At 29.7% G+C, this 23,755-nt stretch overlaps 1 pseudogene; it reads right to left on the minus strand.

Moving 5' to 3' along the window:
• Positions 1-13,669, minus strand: part of LOC129286257 (phospholipase A1-II 1-like) — a 28,865-nt pseudogene extending 15,196 nt beyond the window's left edge.
• Between the last annotated feature and the right edge of the window lie 10,086 nt (positions 13,670-23,755).

Raw genomic sequence — 23,755 nt, forward strand, 5'->3', positions numbered from 1 at the left:
ACAATACAAATATTTTAGGTGAACTTTGCCATCTGGGAGCTTAACCTCAGCATAATGCTCCCATGTTGGATCTGTCTTTGATTTAACAAATTGTGTTGATGCAGTAGTTGAAGCATTTTCAAATGTCATTTCTACAAGGCAAAATTTAGATTTGTCATTAAGAGACCTAATCAATATATAAAGTATAAACAAAGAAGAATAAATAAAAATCTAATATGAGTCATGTGAATAGCACAATAGAAAATCTCTTAGCTTTGAAGACAGAAAGAAAGGAAAGGAATAAAGAGGTCAGGCGAATTACATAACAACTTTTCTGAGGAAATGTAGGCATGTAAGATATGGCAATGAAAGATGTCTGAAATATGTTAAGATAATAGCTTTTGACTTTGTTAAGGGTTAATTACAAGTCTTTATCCAACATGAAGAATGTTCAAAGTACTCTTCTCTTCATTTTTCATCCTTATACCCCTGAATCTTCTGCATCTCTACTTTATTTGATATATAGATCCTAGTGGTCAATCTCAAATTGGCTATCAACTAATTGATGCATTGTCAATGAGTGCTTGCAGGCAGTTTCTTACAATTTAAAATCCATTACACAATCATTACATGTAGGCATATATAGCATTCAATCATATTAGATCTCTAATAGATAATGAATTTGAACTTCTAAGGAATTAAAAATTTGAAATACATAAAAATTAAAACTTACTTAGACGATGAAGAAGAGCCAGACAGAGGAAGAAGAAGATCAAAAGATTTTAAACTCCAACTAAACGTGAAGGATGAAGAAAATGATCACAAACAAGATTGGATACTCTACCTTGTCACCCTATGTTTATGGTTTAGTCCGTCAATAGCTTCTTGGCTTTAGTGTGTCCCATGGTCAAGGAAGAGGATAAATCGGTGAGGATGAGGAAGAGGAGGAAAATAGCAGTTGTGTGTTGTGTCTACTGTCATCGACATTGATCGATAGGGGAAGAGGAAGGAAATTACACTGCCACACTGCCAAAGTCACAAAGAATGGGATGAGAGGAGGAGCGAATCAATGAAGTCACAGTGGCAGAAGCTTGAAATCAAAGCTTAAAGATAAAGTGCAATACAATAAACAAAGTAGAAAGCCAAAAATGCATGCTTTGCAGCTCTGCCTTTTCTTTTAGGGCTCAAATACACAAAAAAAAAAAGAACCGTTTGGTTTTTAAAAACCAAAACCAATTCCTGGCTCAAATTTAGTTTGTAGCCTAACTGGTAGTTTGGACTGACTCAACATCTCACATGGTTTTTCCCTTCTAGTCGAGTCAAAATTTGGACCAGTCAATAATCGGTCTGATCATCTATTTAAAAATTATTGGTTTAGAGTTCAAAATGTACATTTAAAAGTTTAAGGTTCAAATTGCCCATGGATCTATAGTTCAAGGTTTGAATTGCATATTAACCTAATTTAAAAATGTTTCATTTAAATTCAAGTAAAATTAATGGCTTATTTTATGTTTTTTAAAAAATGAATAACCCAACCATCTCTCCTTGATTTCAATAATATGATTAGAAGTGTTTTATAATAAAAATCGAGAGGAGTACAAGATAATGAGGGTAAAGCATATAGAGAAAGTTATATAATTGGGTTCTACTATTTAATATATATTTTGTTATTGTTGCATCAAGGTAAACAAATAGAGGTTTTCCTATGCTCACCCACAGTACAATAAGTTACCCTTCTCATCTTAAAATATAGGGTTTCATTTGATAGCTCATGATCTCCTCAAACTCACCAAGTTTTGGAGTTGGTTTCTCTCCTTTACTTTTTTTTTCTTCATTATCTCTCCACTATAAATCTAAATCATTTAAATTAAATTTATAATTTTAAAAATTATTAAATCTAATTTTAAAATTCATTTTGACAATTTAGATTTGCACTAATCTCTCCTTTACAGAGGAGAAAATCTAACTCCCTAAGTTTCAACTAATCTAAAACTCTCACTCCACACTCACATCATGGCAACAAAAGGCACTTGCAACCTACAGCTAATAACAACCACAAGCACTTGTATCCTCAAGAATTTTCTTACAAATTACCCTTGTTCAAAATATAAGCATTTTTTTAGCTAATTTTGATATAAAATATAAGCAACTTAATACAATTATGTGAAAAAAAAATCCAATTTTATCTCTTATATTTGTTAATCTAGATCTTTATGTAAAGTTATTTCTCGCTCATTATGGAATACATTGACGCATAATTAGAATAAAGGATAAAAAGAAAAAAGTAATATATCTTTTATGAGAATGAAAATTTTATTGATATACAAATTTTTTCTTAAAACTATTTGTATTTTTAAATGGAGGGAGTAACACTACCACAAAATACCTTTTTACTTGATGGTTATCTTAGAAATTATTTAACAATTTTTAACCATCAAGTAATGATGCGCCATATAATTATTTGACAGTTTAAAACCAACAAATATTTTAGAGATTGCTTGATAGTTATTTCAAGATAACCATCAAGTAATCACTTAAACAATGATAGCCTAGGAGGCCTGTAGAAATATACTTGACGATTATTAAAAAAAATCATCAAGTATTTAAAAATATTTGATAGTTAATTATAAATGAAAAACTGTCAAACATTTTTGGCAAATGCTATGTTACATATTGCCACAATATTTAACAGTTATTTTAAAATAACTATCAAGTATTTCAAAAGACTTGATGATTATTTCAAAATAACCGTCAGGTAAAGTTATACCTAATGTTTATTTCAAAATAACTGTCAAGTATTTATGGTTTTTTTTTTTTTTGTAAAATTGAGGGCTGCTTTTCAAGCAGTCCCTTACAAATACAAAGCAATCTAATATATATACAAGCTAGCCAGCAATCAAAAACAAATGAATCGTTATTTATATTGAAATTACAATCTAAACATATTTAATTTCTATATCTACCTATACCCTAAACCCAATGTCATAAAAATTCTATAATTTTATCTACTTTGCAAGCTAAAATTTTAAAACTAATTGGCCTCAAACATAAAATTGTCTAAAAAAATAGATGTGTATACCAATACCAAAATTAATTAGGCCTAACACTGCTACTATCCACATGTTGAACATGGCTTGAGCTACATTTTTAAAGGTTTCCTCTATATGTGCAGAGGCATAGCAAACACAATAGGCATCCTCGAAATATTATAGGCAAAGAGTTACAACAAAATCAAGTGAATAGGTATCTAATAAAAGTTGTTAAAATTTATAATTTAAGTGTCATTAAATTTAATATATACCTTGTTAGGTAATGTGATAGGGGCATAAGTGATAATGTCCTTCAAGAATCTCATTAAGAAATAGCCACAATCATTGCTCTGCTTTGGTTGGAATGGACACTGAAAAAAATACGTATCAATAAAATAATAGTTAAAAGGCCACAGTTTGTTGATTAAAAGCTCAACCAATTAGGTTTGCCTTAACTATGACCCATTTCTCATAAAAGTCTAATGCCCTTAAGTTGGAGGACAAGGTCTTGTTGGTCATATTACGATACAAGACCACAACTTTGAAAAGGAAGTAAAGAATAAATGTTAGAAATTCAATATATATATATATATATATATATGGATATTAAAATAACAATTGACAAAAATTCAACTTACTTATTAAAAAGTTCCACCATATTTGGCCTATTGCTTGGTTCTCCATTAAAAGGATCGAGATACCAAATTTTTGAAGCAACAAGGTTAACCACAATAAGCATCCAGTGCCTCCTAATAAGAAATAACAAGTGTTATCAAAGAAGTAAATAAAAAAAATATTTACTTGTACTAAAGGTAGCTAGAAAGTAGCTCACCCTTGGTAGTAAGAAGTGAGAAAGAAAATATCATTGTCTACTCCCCTATCCTTGAATTGATCCAAAAGCTACCTTGCTTGATCTTTAAGAGCTTCCTTTGTAATTTCATTATAGGCAAAGACATCGTGGGAATTAACTAGCTTGAATCTCGACTTGAGGCCACCAAGAACCATAAATGAGGTATAAAGGTAGCTTGGGTGAAAAAATAACCAGGTTAATACACGTGCATGCACGCACACACACACACACAAATTTAAGTAATTAATTGAGCACTATCGAAGAAATACCTCATGTAAAAGCTCATCAGACTAGTATTGGCCATTTTACGCTTGAGGATTTCATTTAGAATTTCATCCCAAACAACTTCAAATGAGCCTGGTCTGCTGTACAGCCCATCATCAAAACTAATGATATCCCCAATCACTACTTGACGAGCCATCTTCATAGCTATTGCATATGTCTTAAGAGAGGCACGGTATTTGTATTCTACAACTGGCACCAGTACTGCTGGATATTGCAAAACTATGGCTGACTCTTTGGTATAGCCTAACTTACCTTTCAACTTGCTCTTCCCTCTCAGTTGCACAACAAAAGAGTTAGATATTTATAATTATATTATAAAATTATAAATAACTATTTAAACTATACCTTTTTCTTTGGAGGCAATGGGTCCTTTACCATCTCTAGTGTTACCACTGTTACAACTTAGCTAGGCCATACAACAAAGCCCCTTACTGCTTCTCCCATCGTCTGTGCCTTATTAGTAGGAACAGCCAATAGATAGTTGGGGTCAATGGCAACAAGTAGAGAAACTCTAACATAGTCAAGTTGGAGGGGATGATTATAGATCATGTCCCCAAGAATGTTATACACATGCCCTATTGTAACCACTCTACGTTCAGGAGTGTCTGACAAATAGTTGCAATCATTCTTGCCCTAATTAAACAAACATGATATGAGAGAATATCATGTTAGTTTTATAATTTGAATTTATAAGATAAATTTGAATTAGATATGATATTATGAATTAAATTTATGAGACAAATTTAATTAAATTTTCGTGGGCTTTTAAGTGAAAGACAAAAACACTTATCTATATACTATATATAGATAGGGACGTCCTTTATGAAAGATGAGAGAGTTAGAAAAGTTCTGACGGTAAAAATACTTTGAGAGCCATGAAACACCATATAAAAAGAAAAATAATGTTCAAAGATGAATGGACACTGGAAGCGCTAGAGAGCTGTTCATGTGGATACCGATAGAGGGAGCAGATCTATATTGTCAGCTCCTGAGATCCAAACTCTTGAAGATAATGTACCCTAAGTTCAAAGAATTAAAACGTAACTCTTTTATCCACCTTAACTTAAAAAGTTTGTTCGGTTCATATCAGGATAGAGCCTTTAAAATTTTAATCTTCCACTACGCCTTCCTATCCAATATCATCAACATGTCAATTAGTGCTGCCTAGGCTAGTAGTTGCTTCCTCATAATGACTTGTACTTCTCTCAGCTCTTGGACCTCAAATAAAGAAGCTGATGTTTGCTTCTTTATCTTGCCAAAATATTGCTTCTTTGTGATGCAAAAGTCGACACCCCTGACCTAACTAGGGTGGTCAATAGTTCCCAATGCCTTGGCTAAGATATTCTCATGCTTAGGAAGCTTGCCTTGTGAGACTTCTTGAGAGATGGAATCCTATGTGAGTAAATATGATTAGTTTGGATATTCATAATCAATTATTAAGTAATAGATAAGTATAATACTTATAATTTTTTCAGTAACCTCCTTCATGCAGGGGTTGTCAATAATTCTTTCTTTATTCATACGTGCCAATGCCCAGAGCTTATGGTGGGATATGGTAACCTCTGATCCCTCCTCCTCTACTTGTTTCTGCTCAATGCCTGCATACCCCAACCTCTTTGCTATGTAAGGATATTTATTCTTCGCTACTCTCTCCCTATTCTGAGCACTTAATTCCTTAACAAGTTAATAACAAAAAAATTTTGTTAGTACATACACATACAATCAATAAATAATACCAAACTTGAAATTTAAGAAATACTAATACCTTGAATTCCTTCTCACATCATGAGGCAACAAAAGCATCTCAATTCTCTTGTTTTACAAAAGGCTATAATAAGGGAGGAACTCAAGCTACAAATTTAGCATCAGGATCTTTCAAATATTTCTATGTGATGAAATATCTAAAAGACTGTAGTGTCCTCCTAGCCTTTTGTAGGATAAAATCTTTCCTACTCTCATCAATGTTAAATCTTGACTATAGAATAAAATAAACAACATATCATATGCATCAATTTTAAAAATAGTTTATACTAAAATATATTTAGTAAAATGTAACTTACTGCTATAGTATCTCAAACAAGAGCCTTTGTGGCCTCATCTACTTTGCTCCATGATTTTATTGTGATAGGCACAGTAGTCTTTGCCACCACCCCAATATAACTTATAAATTTTAAGGATTTAATTGCTTGCCCTTTCTTGTTCCATTGCACATCAATTTTTTTTCCTGTAGCTCTTGTCTTTGTCATCTCTTCCATTATTGTTAGACCCTGTTATTTTACTTCATAAGGCTACACTTTAAACACAAGTAAACAATCCTAATAGGATCATTTGCGTGCTTAACTGCAAACTTAACAAAATCTACTACCCTATCCTAATATTCCTTAGATAGATAATTAACAGACATTCATTCCTTATCCATAATTTCTAAAAAGATCAAGAGGGAAATGTGATTAATGACTTTGACTACTCTTACATATTTGGAGAGTTAGATACAAAGTATCAATCAGTCAATGTGTCACTAACCACATATTTGCATATTCCCTCTTTAATCTTATTTAAAACTAATAAATAGCTAATTTTTAATACTATAACCTATGAGAGTTTTGCAAGCTTTATGCTCTCTTGATTAATCTAAAACAACAGATACAACAGCAGCAACGATAATCACATAACAAACCAAACAAGTCTTACATATTAAAAAAATCTCAACAGCATAACGGCTTAAAAATGGACATTTCTCAGGTCTTATGCCCTCTTTTCATTCTAAAATTTTAGTCTTGAATATCCTACTCTAGTCAACATATAAGCTAAACAATAAATATACAACTACATTCAAGATTACTTAGCATTAATAGCATATTGATCAGTCCACATGGCAATAGCAAATACAAAAGAAAACAATGAATGCAACAATTAACTAAGAAAATATTCAAATTAACTATAAATTTAATAGGAAAATTTATGAACTCTTAAAATCAAAACCTAAAACACCCAAAATCAATCAACAAAAAAAATGAAGAAGAACAGAGAGCTACAATGAAGAACAGAGCCACAGGTCAACAAAGAATGATTAACGACAAAAAAAAAATCAAAGAACATACCTCAAGGAATTAGAGAAAAATGAAAACAACAATAAGAGCATGCGGGAGACTAGATGAAGAGGAACACAAACTTCAAAATGAGAAAATGGAAGCAAAAACCATGAACCTAGCCTCGAAACAAGGTGAAATTTAGGTTTGATGGTCGAAAATATGTTTTCACATTTGTCTAGAGAGGTTTCAAGTCATTTAAGCATGAACAAAGAATGAACGATTTAGTTATGGAAATTGATTTTAAAAGACAATACTTGACAAAAATAACCATCAAGTATTCTATATTTAATGCCTATTTAGAGATAATCGTCAAATATATGTATTATATATTTGATGTTTTTTTAAAATAAGCATCAAATATATGTATTTTTAAAAAATTCTTTTTTAAATAATATAATTGATGCTTTTTAAATAAAATCGTCAAATATGATAAGCCTATATTTGACTATTCACTTTGAAAAACCGTCAAATATTCTTTGGCAACATATTAGACGGTTATTTAGTTATAACTGTCAAGTATATGCCTATTTACTTGATGGTTGTTTCTAAACAACCATAAAGTATTCTCCGCCTTTTTTTTGACCTTTTTCTTTAATAATCATCAAGTATGAAACGTCTTATTTTAATAATTTTGTGGTAGTGTAACTCACAAATTAGTGTGGGAACAATTTTTTTTTTCCATTTTATCTTGAATATTGGAATCCTTGACCTCTATTCTTATCCCACCCTATATCCTTGCTATTTGAGCTAACTTGCGGTGGCCAGTACAGAAGGAAATTACAATGTTCTAAACCTAGTCCTCACTGGCTAGATGGCATTGATTGAAAATTTTATTTTGTAGGTTCATATTGATTTTTTTTTTTTGTATTTTTTAAACGGCTTCACTGATGAACCGTTAAGATGTTGAAACTCAAAATTATATTGATAATTTACATTATTATCGATCAATTTAATGAACATCATTCACTTTTTCATTTTTAAAGGCTCAATTATTCTGGTCGGAAAAACTTGTGCGGATGACAGAAAATACTTGTGCAAGACATGATAAAAATGTATATTACTCTTTATTATTACTCGGCAAGTTAACATTTTTGTAAATCACGTTTGCAAATCCTATTGAATATTCTAGATGAAATATGAAGTCTTTAATCTTCACTTTGTAATACTGAAAAAAGAAAAAAGAAAAGAAAACTACTCTCTTTGTCCCAAATTATAAAACATATTTACATAAAATTTTACATATCAATAAAACTCATTAAATATACTTTACAACCTTACTATTTTAAAAAAAATATAAACTTTCAAAATGTCATTCATTTAATACTTCATTAATGAAAACATATTGAAGAAAGAGAATATATGAGAAAGATAATATTAAAAAAATATCATTAATAAAATTTTATTTTTATTAAAATGTCTTATACATTAAAATATTAAATTCTTTTTAAAAATATCTTGTAATTTAAAGCGAGAGGTTATTTTATTCATTAACCTGGATATATACTACTGGTTAAATAGTCAAGTGCACATTGCATATATCAAGTGGCGCAAATAGCCAAGAGCATTAAAATAGCTTATATGGGAAAGCACGCAACAATAGAATACAGGAGTGGAGGCCACGTATACGCAGATAAAGGATAAAGAGTACTATAAGGCTGAGCCGAAAGAGTTAAGAGCAGAGGTAGATTAAGGGTTATTGGGCTTGGGCCTGTTCACGGTTACTTCAACGAGCCTTGCGCTTGAGTGCTCTACTGGACCGACATTGATTTTGGGTTTAGTCTTAACAGAAAACAATGAGAAGGGAAACATTTAACACCTTCAAAATGTACCCGTATGTATCAATGGAGGTTGTATTTAGTTAAAAAAAAAAAAAAAACTTAGTCTCTCACAATATGAAAAATCAAGGTTCAAATTTTCAATGGAAAAGATTCCCACATTTAATGTCTGATAATGTCTTGAATAAGATTATCTTCAATATAAGAATATCTATGGAAAAAAAAAGGTACTATTAAGTACAATTTGTGTGGGATAGTCATGGTTTTGCATGTTGTGAATATGTTGAAATTGGATCAAAATCCTCTAAAATTCTTTCTCTAAAGTTTCCTAAATTTGAGAGTAACTTGCTTTCACATGTGTCCAAAATCGATGTAGTAATAATTCCTGAAATATTGTAGGAGTCAAACCCATAAGAAAGTAGTTAATTTTGTTATTTTATAAGAGCAAATAGATTAAAAAGGGATTTAATATTTAATTAAATAACACAACTAAAGAGAAACAATAAAAATGATGGACTAAACAATTAGACAAGTGCTATGAATCATGATTCACGTACTAGGATGGCTAACTCTAATTTAGTTATTTATTTTCTCTTTATTTATAGTAACAATTGTTCATAAGGTATCCTAAATGCCTTCCACTATATTAGGGTGTGTCTAACTAGTGTTGAATTGGCTTCCACCTCACTCAAAAGGCACTAATTAGATCATGAAGTTAAGATTTAAATCACCATAGATCCTAAACTATTTTTAATTTAATTATATGCGTCTATCTCTCTAGGTTAGGTGAGAAATGGTACTTTAGAGCATGCAAAGTTGGCAATTAGTTTAAATAAATAAACATGATCCAATATCAAGTATTAAATAAAATCTATGCATAATAAATGCTAATCCCTCTTTATAGCATCTTTATTTATTTTGAATGAATTTATGAATATAGTAGGATTACTATATGTGACTAGATTAGTCCAAACTTTTTAATTTCTGATGGGCAACATGGCCAAAGGCCATGACACTCATTCTTAGACCATAAACTCCTCCATTCTCAAATTCACAGGGCATCATATTGCCAAAACCATACCAATTCCAGTTATGGGAACATGTCTATGCTGGAACCATGCATTCTTTCGTAGGAGATGATGAACACGACAATAAAATTCAACAACCACCCGAAGTGTTCGCAAGGCCACAGGGAATTATATTTTGATTTCCCTCAAAGGTGAACTGCTTCCACCCAATATTCAATCATGATCATGCCAATGAAACGTTTTCATGTTCACTTGACACATGCTATTCAGTATAAAATTATATTATAAAAATAAAATCTCATTAATTTCAGTAAATCATACTGCATAACAAAATCAAGTTATCCGCCCACTTCACATAATTTCTAAAACAACACACCATTTTTCATATAAAAAAAAAGCATTTTTAGTTCACAAGACTCATGTATATATACAATAACATAAGTATAGAGAGGGAATTTAGATTCCTAATTACATCTACCTTTTGAGTTTACCAAAAGTCACACCCTAGAACTGAGCATGGATGGAGCTACTTGTAGTTGAGAGGGGGGGGGGGCATATGCACATCCTTAACATGCAAAAATAACATGCATGGGGTATGAGTTTTGATATTTTGTAGTTTATACCCTCTTTTTCTTATTCTTTACACTACCTTATTTTAATATTTTAAACTTTAAATCTATTTCACTCTTATTTTTTATAGCCTAGATCTAAAATTTAATTTTTTTAACTCAAAACTCAGTGAATATTAACCTGCAATTTCATTATATTTAAAAACCAATATTATTTATTAATTCATTAAAAAATAGGAAAAAAAATCTAATTTGACTAAACTAGAGCCACAACATCCTTATCTCAAATACAAGTTAGAGACTAGTGAAAGATAAAAAGCAATGAAAAAAAGGAGATTCAAGACTCAAGATTAAACTTATTGAATGTTTTTTTGTTAGCTCGCTGTTTTTGTAAGGTTAAATTAAAAAACAAAGAATAATAAAGAATAAAAGAAAGAGAAATAGTGCATTTAGAAGAGACAACAAACTTTTCCTTGTGATAAGAATCTTGACTCCACCACTGCCCCTTTTGAACTAAGATCCTAGCTCTGCCACTAGTACTAAGGGTATGACTAACATAGAATATGAGATAGATACACATTCTTTAAGCCTTAATTAACTAGAAAATTTATTCAAACTAGTAATATAATTTACATCTAAATTTAAAATTCATAAAATTTCAACCATTTTGTAGAAATTTCGGCAGAGTTTTTCCTATAATTAGAACCTCTCAAAATTTTTACAATAATAAAACTTGTCGACCAAACTACAAAGGAGCTTAGCTTCACATCAACAGATTTCATAATAATAAAACAAGACTAGGACTTAACTACAGTATACGTTGAGCACTAATTTATCATTTCATAGTACAAAATATATTTACATCAAAATAACAATGCTTTCACAATTCCAAAAGGAAATTGTATCCCTTAGTGATTAGCAAGAGGTGCAGGGTCAATTTTAATATTTAAGATCAAAGAAAATTTTCTGGTGAGTAGCATCCCAATTTATAGTTGAAAGAGATAATGGAAAGCAAATCAATGAGTCAATTATAATTTACTAAAACAATCAATTAAAAATAATATAAACTATGAATACATAAATTCAAATAAAAACTATTAAAATCTCAAATTTTCTTTCCTTTTTTCCCTTTTAAATTTCTACACATATTTAAACATCTTGGGTTATATATATAGCTTAATATATAATCCATATATAGTAAAAATAACATTTTTCTTTCCATGATCAAATTTAAAGAAAATAGTTTCAAAATTTCTTTTTTTTAGTGAAACTTAATCAGAATGATTAACAAGCATGAATATACAGTCCACAAAGGTAAATAACTAACAAACATAGACACACAATTTATGAGGGTAAGTCACCGACAAGCGTAGCTTAAAGCCACAAAATAATCAAGTATGGTTGGAAGTCACAAATCAATCATATGCACTAACGTGTGTTGGCTTACGCATAGGGCTAACACTTCCTACAAGCATCTTACTAGCTAGGTGTATCATAGTGCATTAAGGGTTAATGGAATTGCCGTTAGCATCCAGCATTTTAAACTCAATCTTCCTAATTAAAGCAGGCATGCATGGAGTTGAAACATTCAATTAAAACTATTTATTTCAAAATATAATATTTGGCAATAATTTTTTTTTCAATTTTCTCCATAAATGAATCACTGTGTTAACCATTGTCATATAAATTATAAAATTTAAACAACATAAAGGCTTAGAATAAATAATTGGTTGATAATGTACTGGATTCAAATATTCCTTAATAATAGCATAATTTTTAATAAAAATAAAGCAGATTTTGTAACGAACAAATTAATATAAAAATGAGGTAAGTAAGAAGAATTGTATAAATCATAAAAAATAGAATTAACAAGAATATTTATACCATTTATAAAAGAATAATATAAAAATTAAAATAAAAAATTTTATAAATACTTTGCAAGAAATTATTTGGGACATTACCTACTCACTTGAGAGTTTTTTAATAATTCTAAAGCTTACTTCACTTCAGTTTCTCTCTTAATTCTAAGGGTGCCATTAATTTTCCTAATAAATCAATCACAATTCAAATATCACTTATTCATTTTTTTTCTTAATATGAATAAGTAAATGTTTTAATATCCTAACCATCAATAATTAAAAAAAAATTCTTTTTACTCTAATAAGTCCTCTACCTCCTTCAATATCACTTGTCAATTAATTCATCAAGCCATTAGTGACATTCAAATTAATTTCAACTAACATCACAACCATACATGTTCAGCCAACAATTTCCTTATCACATTATTAACTTAACAATAATCCAACTAAAATAATAGAAGACCTTTCTATACCTTTTATACCTTTTTAAGGCTTAATGAAATGTTATAACCATTATTTAACATCACCTCCTCTAAGTATCCCATTTAATAGCTCAAGCCACCACCTATACATATTCCTTTAAAACTAATAATATAAAAATTGAACAACTTGCATTTTGGTCAAAATTTCTATCATGCATTTAATTGCTAAATCAAATTTCTATACACCACTCGAGCATAATTAAGAACGCAAAACATCTCAAATTTAATCTCAATCAAACATTTAAATGACCTTAGAGAGCAACTAAAATGAACAATTTCAACTGAAAATTCTAATACATATAGATTTATTCAACAAGCTTCTTCATTTACTAACAACTAGCTGAACCAATTAAAACAAATTTCCAGCTCCCTCCTTCAACAGCCACAGCAACTCAAAGAGGAAAAAAATGCATCTATCGGTTAGATGACGCAAAAATAGGCTTACCAGTGATACCACATACACCCCTGCGACTTCCAGTAGTTGGGAAGGAAAAGAAATTGAAGCTCACACACTCACAGACCATACACGTCGACCGATGAAGCAAGAGAAGAGCGGAAACGAAGCAGGGGCGAGCAAGAACAGAAAATCCAGCAACTCCACTTCACCAAGGAAGATCAACACTGATGGAAGAAGGATGGCGGACGACCAACGGCGACAAGAGGGAAGTTGGTAGTGAAGAACAGAAACGCAGATCGACGGTGAAGAGTTAGAGTAGCTCATGTCAGTGAAGAAGACGAAGAAAAATGAGGTGAACTGAAAAAGAATATTGGGAAAACCACAAGACATGACAAAAGGAAAAATTACAAAAAGGACCCAAAATTTCTTCTATAATTTTAAACAAAATAAAATCAAAATTTTGCTCGATAAAATTCAAACTTTGGACCTTCAAAAAATTACGAGCATAAGTTCTTCTAAACTATCACTCTCCACTTACTCTAAAACTAATTTAAATAAAATAACGTGGTGAAATATAATTTAATTTAATTTAATTAAATTTAAGGTTATTACAAAAAGATATATGTGAAATATAATTTTCTTAAGTTTTCTTCCTTTCCCAAAGATTCCTAATGAGTGAGTCTAGAAGTCAACAACTCCTTTTTATCAACTTGCTATTCAAAATCATAGGTAACTAACTACCCTTCTGCTCAAAATTCCCGGACTTCATTATTTCTCACTGCTGTACCAATTCTTACTTATCCATTAGCTCATTTAAGCTTCCATAATCCTGACAAATACAATTTTAGGGCTACATTTCCCTCTAATAAACATTTACGCCTCTAGGGTTTTCTTAATCCATAACACCACATCAAACAACTCTAATGTGATGACCCAAAGCGAATTTTAGAAACTATTCTTATAAAATAAAAGACACAATCAAGAACTCATAGAAAGAGATAAGTACATTCAGTAGAAGATAATAAAACATAAAAAATTAATTAAAAACAGATTTAATAAATTTTATTAAATCTTGGAATCATAGAAACAATCTCAATGATATTATCTATATATTTATCTTATATGGTTATACCCAATACAATGTCATATATTAAAAAAGACACAATCTTTTAAAATACTTGATAATGGATTTATATCTTTGTAAATTGTAAATTTACATTTACAATAAAAGTAAACATATATATGGCAGTAGGAAACCTAAATCTACCCTTCACGGCCACTAGCTATCAGATGAAGATAATTCGTTCCCCTTTCTCCATCCTTCCTTCTCTCTTTCCTTTTTCCTTCTACCCTTCTCTGTTTCCGCGCCAAATGATCTTTCTCATCATTTTACGACTCCCTAAAAAAATGATTTTTAGTAGTAATTTTTAGTAGCAACAAAAAAAATTACTGTCAAAAGTAGACCTTTGATCATGACAAAAGTCATAACTAATATATAATTTTTGGCGACAATTTTTAAATGTTTAACAGCGACTTTTAATTGTCATTACTAGAAGTGAATCTTTTAACTTTTAGCTATGCTTTATAAAAAACAATGTAAAAATTAAAAAAATTATATAATTACTCTTGACAACAATGTTTGTTGTAAATTATTTTTTTAATAAAGTTGAATATAATTTAAAATTATACAAAACAATTTATAAAGTTATTATTATAAAAAAATTCTAATGAATTATTTTGAAAATTTAAAATTAAATAAAATCATTCAATATAATGATTCTAAATTTTAAATTAAAATTTTTTTCCCAATTAATATTTTATTTAATTGTTAAAATTCTATAGCAAGTGAATGGTGATAGTTTATTAAAATTTATATTAATAATTTTCTTAAAAATCAAGAGTTTGAATTCTATGGGCAAAAAGTTTGGCTTTTTTTTTAATTCTAGGAAAAAAAATTTGTGTCCTTTCTTGTAATTTTGAATATTTTTTCTTGTAATTTTTCTTTTACTCTTTTTTGTAATTTTTGTAATTTTTCTTTTGATCAGAATTTTTTATCTTCTTCGTGCGGAAAAAAGAAAAAAAAAAAAAACAGAGCATCACGGTTCTCTTTCTTTTTCCCCGACATACTTCTTCTCCTTCATCGTCGTATACTCCAGATTCAGCGAGAGAGCAGCTCTAATGAATCTTCATCTCCTGCTCGCCTTCTCCATCTAAATTGGTTGTCAACGTCACCGTGAATTTGCTGTCACAAAGAATCCGATCAAGGCTGATTTGTTCCTCCCTGTTTCTGCTTCTGTCAACTTCTTCATCTTCCTGCATAGACGAATCTGCCAAACTTCCTTCTTCCTCCCCTTATTTCGTTTGGCTGTGGGCATTGAAGCACCGTGGAGATTGGTTGCGGTAAGAGCTCCGGGCTGTTGATCGTTGCTTTTTCCCTGTACCGTCACTCTTCCTCCGCTTCTGTCATTGCTCCAAGGTCTCCAAATCTTCTCCCTGCCCCTTATTTGTTTCGTGTGGGTGTGATTAAATAATAGAGATTGTGATCTGTTCCTATTTTTTTTTCTGTCAAGATTCAGCTGTGACAGTAGATTGGGTCGCTGGAATTCTTTCCCTTTTACTGTTTCTCTGCTTCTTCCTTGCTCTGGGTCAGCGGGTGCATGGATTTCATCTTCCTTTCCTCCTCATCTGCTGGCCGTCTACTGTGGTGGTAAGCTCAGCTTTTTTTCTTGGCTGACAGCCACTGTTCCTTTCTCTTGCTGTTAAAATTTCTGGAAATTGGTATGTTAATTTGTGATCAATGATAGATGTTATCTTATTATGCTGATGAGTTAAAGTTGGGTATGGAATTAAATGTTGGAAGTTGTAGATATTAATTGAATACTTGTTTCATGAGTTGGTTATTGATAAATGCTTTCAAGATATTTGCAAAAATGCTTGAAAGAAAGTTGTTAAATTGTCATATAATATTTTGAAGAAATGTGTGTAAATATTGTCTTGAACTATTGATTGAAATCTTAAGATACCAAATAGGAGAAAGATTTAAATAGGGTTATTGTTATAGTGTTTTATTAAGTTTAAAGAAAGCATAAAAATAGTTGATATAGTTTATTATGATTTATGATTGATAATAGGTTAAAAAAGGTATAAGAATGAATTAAGAAGTGTCAAATAGTTTATTAGTCTCAAGCATACTTGCAACACAAATGAAGCCAGTTCTATTTTGGTTATTATTTGAAGATTTATTTGTTGATAGAAGGCTAAGGAAATATTTATTTACGAATCAATTGGGGTCCTATAGGGTATTTGTTAAAATGCCTAAAAGAGTAATTTGGTTGAATTAAAATAGTTAATTTCTAAATAGAAGTTTAGTGAAGTATATGTGAGATTGTTTGCATCTATAGACAATTGGTGCTAAGCTTGAGATGTATAAGAGGAGAATTGAGCAAAATGTAAGTTGTTTAGTTTTCATATTATTAGTTTTGAAGGACTATATGTACGTAGTGATTTGAGTCATTAAATTGAAATCCTATAGTACTTAAGATAGATTATGTTAAATTAAATAATGGTTGTGGCATTTCATTAAGCTTTAAGAAGGTACAAAAGGGATGGGAGTGTCTTCTCTTGCTTTAGTTGGGTTGTTGGTAAATTATTAAATTGATAATGAATTTATTATTGTATATTTTAGGTTGTGATGTTGTTTTAGATTTAAATTAAATGTCACCAAGTGCTTAGAAATTCCTTGATAAGTGAATTTAGAATTATGATTTATTTATTAGGGAAGTTAAGGAATCATTTGAGATGTAAGTAGCAAGTTGAAGAGGAGTAAGTTTTAGAATTATTGAAAAACTATTAGGTGAGTGGGTAGTGTTTTGAATAATTTATTGCAAAGTGTTTATAGATTTTCTTTATTTAAATTTTAAATTTTGATATTATTCTTTTATAAATTGTATAAACATTCTTCTCAATTCTACTTTTATGATTTATGTTATGAATAAGAATTGATTGAAGTTGATATAGAATAAATGGTTCTAATTTTTTAAAGTAATTTTATTATTTAATTCTATCATGGTATGAAAATTTTTAATACAATAATTTGTACAAGGAGGAAAGGAAAATGAGTTTAGAAATGGAAGATGGTAGTTGATCGGTATACCTTGGAAATGAAAACATTGAGTTTTTTTTTCCCCAACCCTTGCATGCTTGATTATGTTTACTAAAGGGACTAAGTTTAGAACACTAGATACTAACGACAGTTCCATTAGCTCTTAGTATACCATGGTTCACTTAACTAGTAAGGTGCTTGTAAGAGGTGCTAGCCCCATGTGCAGACTAACACACGTGGAACGAAGGGATAAATATTTGTGAGCATCACACTCATGCTTGTTTCGTGGGCTTCATGCCTGTGCTTATTTCATGGCTTCTAGCCATGATTGATTATTTTGTCCGAGCTTGCCAGTTATTTGCCCTCATGGACTGTGTTCACGTTTGTTAGTTACTTATCCTCGCGGACTATATGTTCATCTTTGTTAATCATTTCGATTAAGTCTTGCTAAAGAAGAAATTTTGAAGTTATTTTCTTTAAATTTGATCTTAAGAAGCAAACTACTATTTTTACTATATATGAATTTTATATTGAGCATATATATATATATATATATATCCCAAGATGTTTAAGTATGTGTTAAAAAAAACACAATAGAAAGAAAGGAAATTTAAACTTCTAATAATTTTTATTTAGATTTATATATTCCTGATTTTTATATTTACATAGTTATTGATGTTGATATTTATGAAATATGTGTTTATATTATTTTTAATTGCTTATCTTAGTAAACTTATAATTGACTCATCGATTTGTTTTTCATTATTTCCTTCAACTATAAATTGAGACGCTACTCACCAGAAACTTTCTTTGATCTTGATATTGAAGTTGACCCTGCACCTTCTATTGATTATTGAGGGGCACAATTGTTTTTTGGAATGTGAAAGTATACATTGACCATTTATTTTGATATAATTATGTATTATATTATACAATTGTAATTTAGTGTTCCACGTATGCCGTAGTTAAGTTCTAGTCATATTTTATTACTATAAAATTTACTGATATGGAGCTAAACTCCTTTTTAGTTTGGCTGACAAGTTTTGTTATTATAAAAATTTTAAAAGATCCTAATTATAGGTGAGATTTTGCCAAAATTTTTACTAAATGGTTACAACTCTACGAATCTTACATTTAGACATAAATTATATATTGTTATCTTGAATTAATTTTTTGATTAATTAAGGCTTATAAAGTATGAATCTATTTATATTCTGTGCCAGTCACAACCTCAGTATCGGGGTGTGACATTCAAAGGATATTTATAAAATTAAATTTTTTATTTTATATCTAGAATGGGAAATAAATGATATATAGGATCAAAAAAAAATAAATAATAATGAAGATGTATTAAGTTTAATTATTAAATTATTTTTAAATTTTGTATTATACATAATCTTTTTAGACATATATAACTAACTGAGGAAGAATTTGCAAATTGATAAAACCCAGGGGATGAATTTTCCATCTCCAAGGAAAACCATTTTGATCCCCTATTAGAAAAATTCCTAATTCCCCCTTTGGGGCTTCAACTCTCACATAAAGTTCTTGTTTCGGTAATTCAAAAGTCAGAGATGGCTTTTTACTAATGAATCGATATTCAAAATCATTCCATTCTAGATCCTTTTCTCTATTCAAAATCTTTTATAAGAATGATCTTATTTATCTAGTATTTTAATATAATATAATTAAAATCTTGATAGGTGATCACTTTCAATTATAATCAGGCTAAGTTATATATAACTACTAACTTACATATAAATACATAAATGGCATTAGGACATTAAAGTTGTATAAATGTCGTGAGATGTACTTGACATATTATACACTTAATACTTAGCCTAGTATACACATGAGATTTACTCCATCTGCTAAGCTCCAACCATTTTTTGGCAAGGAAATCTTATGAATTTCTACATAGTATTTATGTTTCCATTTTTATAAAAAAAGTTACTAATAAGATTTTTTTATAATAATATGAAAAATTATTCAAATTTGCCCAATTGTTATGAGGTAGAGAATGATTAAAAGTTAGCTAGATTAACCACATATGATATCCTTGTAATTATTTTATTTTGTAAAAGTTATCAGTATTCATTAAAAATTCAAAATTGTTCAAAATGATTATTAACAAAATTTATATGGTTAAATTAATTTTTTTATTAAAATAATTTTTTAAGATAATTAAAAATTTTCAAATAAAATTTATTTTTAATAAAATAAGGGGAAGCATTTAACTTGGGAGAATATGAAAATTTAATCATTTATTTATTAATTTTTCAGAAAAATATGGAGAAGATAAAAATAAAAGATGTTTAATATAAACTAGTATAACACACATTTATAACTAAATTATATACTCAATTATTTTCATTTAAAAAATAAAGTAAAATTTAAAAATTGGTTAAAATGTTTATAACAAAATTATTTAATACTTAAAATGTGTTTCACTTTAAATTCATTTTCCTGAAAAAAAATATTTGTTGCTAAAAAATATTTTATTAAAAATATAATGTATACAGTCAAATAAATTATTTTATGATATTAATAATTGAAAATAAAATAAATTATATATGTATATCTTTTTAATAATATATTATTTGATATATATGTATGTAGTTAAATAATATATATTTAATTTCACATATAATAATTGTAAATATGTTTTAGTTTAACTAGCAAAAAAAGAGAACTTAAAGCTTAAAGGGTAGAGGTCAAAAGCTCAAATATTGGCTTGGACATATTTGAAAATGAATATGTGATGTGGCGATGTGGTGTATGACATGGCATGAGGAGGCACACACGTGGTGGGGTGACATGGCATGAGGTGTCAAGTGACATGTCATGAGAAGGCACACACATGGTAAGGTGTTAGGTGACATGGCATGAAGAGGTGTAGACAGCACGAGATTCCTTTGTTTTTTTTTTTCACAAGAAAATGACTTTTGGTGATGACTTTTTGTTGCCTCACCACCAAAAGTTCAAAAAATTTTATTAAAGGTTTTAAGTGGCAACTTTTGCTGCTAAAAAGTTACCACCAAAAGTCTTATCGTTATGTTTGTTGTCACAAAAAACTATTAGCAACGAGACTTTTAGTGACCAAGTTTTGGTGGTGAAAAGTTTGCTCCTAAAAACTTTTAGCGATGACTTTTTGATTTTTAATGGTAACTTTTTGTTACTCAATCAAGGCATTATGATTCAACCTTAACAGTTTGATCATTGAGAACCCTCATTAATTCATATACACCACGTTATGCTCATCAACAGTAGAATTCCAAATTTTGTCCTACCTAACAACTGACCATAGATGCGGGAAAGATTTCAAGTAGAAAGCTTATGAATAATCACGGTCGGGCGTTCGGGAAATTTTAATCTAATTCATATCCTTAAATCAAAATGCTTTACTTACAAGGTAATTGCTGTACTCATTGAATATTTAGGAGAATTGCTTAGAAATACATAAGTTTCCGTTAGAGTCAAAGATAAGAATTTAGATTTGAAATTTGGATTTCAATATCATAGGATGTATTTAATTAATAAAAAGGGAAAAAACTTAAGAAAAACTTAATTTTCCAGTAACCATAATGACGTCTTGTTATATGCATAGGTGATACTTGTGGAACAAATCTTTTAGTCAGTGCTTCAATTTAAACGAAAACAAAACAAGATCTCCGTTGTTGGACCAACAGGTGAGTGTGTATGAATAGTAAAGTGGTACTTTTGTTTATACTTTTGCTGTCGTCTCTAGTTCCAACAACTTGTTTTTTTATTTTGCCTTGTTTGGGAAGCAAATCCGAATTGTATTTTTTTTTTTTTTTACTTCCTTTGCTATCTTAAGAGCATAGGAACAATTAGAGTCAAAAGTTTAGTTTAACTTATTATTTTTAGTCTTATACATGTTGATGATTTATAAATCAGGATTATGTGACTTTGAGGTTGACATGGTGATTGTATGATGTGAAGGGTGATGATGGTTATGAGCATTGGTTTATTGTTATTGTAATATTATCATGTATTTTTATTTTTTAAAAATATTTCTGGTCTTAATTTCTATTTTCTAAAAAGTTTAGATTTGTTTCCTTTAAAAATATTATTTCAATTATTTTCTGTTGGTCTTTCTTTTCAAATTCTTTTCTTTTCAAGTCTTTGTTTATATTTATATGTATATGCTATTTGGTAAGATGATTATCTTTCACAATTATATGTGAGAGTTATATATAAGATATACTATATAGGTGAGAAAGTTATTCCTCACCATTAATTATAAATATATGGTATCTTATACAAGGGTAAGATGGTTATTCCTCACCTTTGTGCTTGGAAGGAATATGGATACACTATACTATAGGGATAGTTATTTCCCACCAAGACATTGGTGATTGTTTGTTGCTCAGTACATGATTCTTTGACTTATTAGTTAAGCATTGAGAAACTATTTCTCTAGCACGAAGAATTTGTAAAAATGAATATTTGAAGTTCAAAACGTTGTGGTGTACATTTATTTAATCATTGAAGGTTCTTTGTGAAAAAACTCTTCTGTGCCTTTGCTTCCCTTTCACACACTTTGTTATATATGCCATCATTGAATCAGTGGTAAACTCACTTCTCTCTTGCTATTTTTTTAGATGATCAGGAAACTATTAAAATTCTTTGTGAATAGATATCATTCCTTACTACATTTATTGATATTTGGACATGTTTAGTGAGGGATTCGTCCCTCGCTAAAAATTAGTAAGGGACTATAGTTGTCGCTAAATGCCTCACCAAATAGCGAGAGAATATGTGTTACTTGCTAAATTTAGTGAGCCATCTTTTAGCTGCAAATTTGGCAAGGAATATATAGTATTTAGTAAGGGATTTGTCCCTCGTTAATATAGTTTTTCTAGTAGTGCTTGCTAGGCAAATTGTAAATATATTAGTTTCGCCTATCCACTAGTCGCAAATCAAAGTTTAGGTCGTGACAATATAAACTCTATTCATTGTTTAGAAATCAAAACAACCTTCTATCAACTCCATCTAACTCATTGCATTCGGTCAAAACTCCCCCAAACCGAAATCCACCTTAAAACATCCAAAAACCTAAGTGAAAATAAAACTTGAGAAGTAGAGGATGTATGTGGAAGGCTTACCAATTTGATTACATATTCCAAACCAAGCTAAAATGTCAAACCTCACTTGCCCTAGCTAGTAGACCCTCATTGTTCCTCTTTCATTCTTCTTTTCTTTCTTTCTTCCCCGAGATGCAACTCACAATTTGCTTAAGTGCTGAAATTTATACATTGCGGTGGGCGGGGCCATGCATCGTCACAGATGACAAAAGTCCAATTATGTGGCTACATCATCCCAATTGGCCCCAATGTGGCCCATTAGCTATTCCCAACCCAAAATCACTATTAGCAAATTAAAAGGCTCGATTTGGTCCGCATTAGTCAATCTTAATCACTTCTAACTTGATTAACTTTCCAAATTACTAATTTACCTTTAATATCTTAGCAAATTCCCAATTAAAAATTTAGGATGTTACAATTTGTGCATTTTAAAAGCTTAATCATTATGACAAAAAATAATTTATTCGTTGTGGATTGCAGAAAACATACGTGTACAAGATATAAAAATCTGTATTGAACTCTATTATTCGTTATATGAAATATAAAGTCGTCAACCTTCACCTCAAATACTTGAAAATGTATTTCATTTGGCGCGCGTGGATACACACAACACACACACAAAATAATGAGGAACATGCGTGTCCAAGATATCAAATTTTATTTTATTCTTATATACGTTGACTGCATTACGCTTGAAAATAGAGAGGAGGGAAACTTTCATTTGAAAAAATAACCATTACAAATCTTGTGAAGGTATTAATCACAATTGAAAACTTCAAATTATTGAAATATAATTTAATTAGGATTAATGAAATGTGACTCATAAATCTAAGGAGCGTTTCTTGTGAATCAATGAAAAATCAATTGCAAATGATGAATAGATAGTTTTATGAATTGTCATTTCAAATTTAAGGATACTCACATGTACATTTTAAGATAGTCACTAGTGAATTTATAAAAATTTAGTTGTGAATAAATATATTGTCATGTGAATTTATGTGTCTCCACTTGTGATTTAGGAATAGTCAATTATGAATATAAGAAATGTCACTTGTGAATATGGAATGTTAATTGTAAATGAATATGAATAGTATTAATTGCTGATCATTGAACTGGGGTTTGGAGATTCAACATGAGAATTGAACCACACAAAGATTACACAGAAGCAGGTATAGTCTTAATTGTAAACCAATAATTTAG

This window comes from Prosopis cineraria, unplaced genomic scaffold, assembly GCF_029017545.1.
Source record: "Prosopis cineraria cultivar Desert tree isolate PC_DT_omini unplaced genomic scaffold, ASM2901754v1 PC11, whole genome shotgun sequence".
Lineage (NCBI taxonomy): Eukaryota > Viridiplantae > Streptophyta > Magnoliopsida > Fabales > Fabaceae > Prosopis > Prosopis cineraria.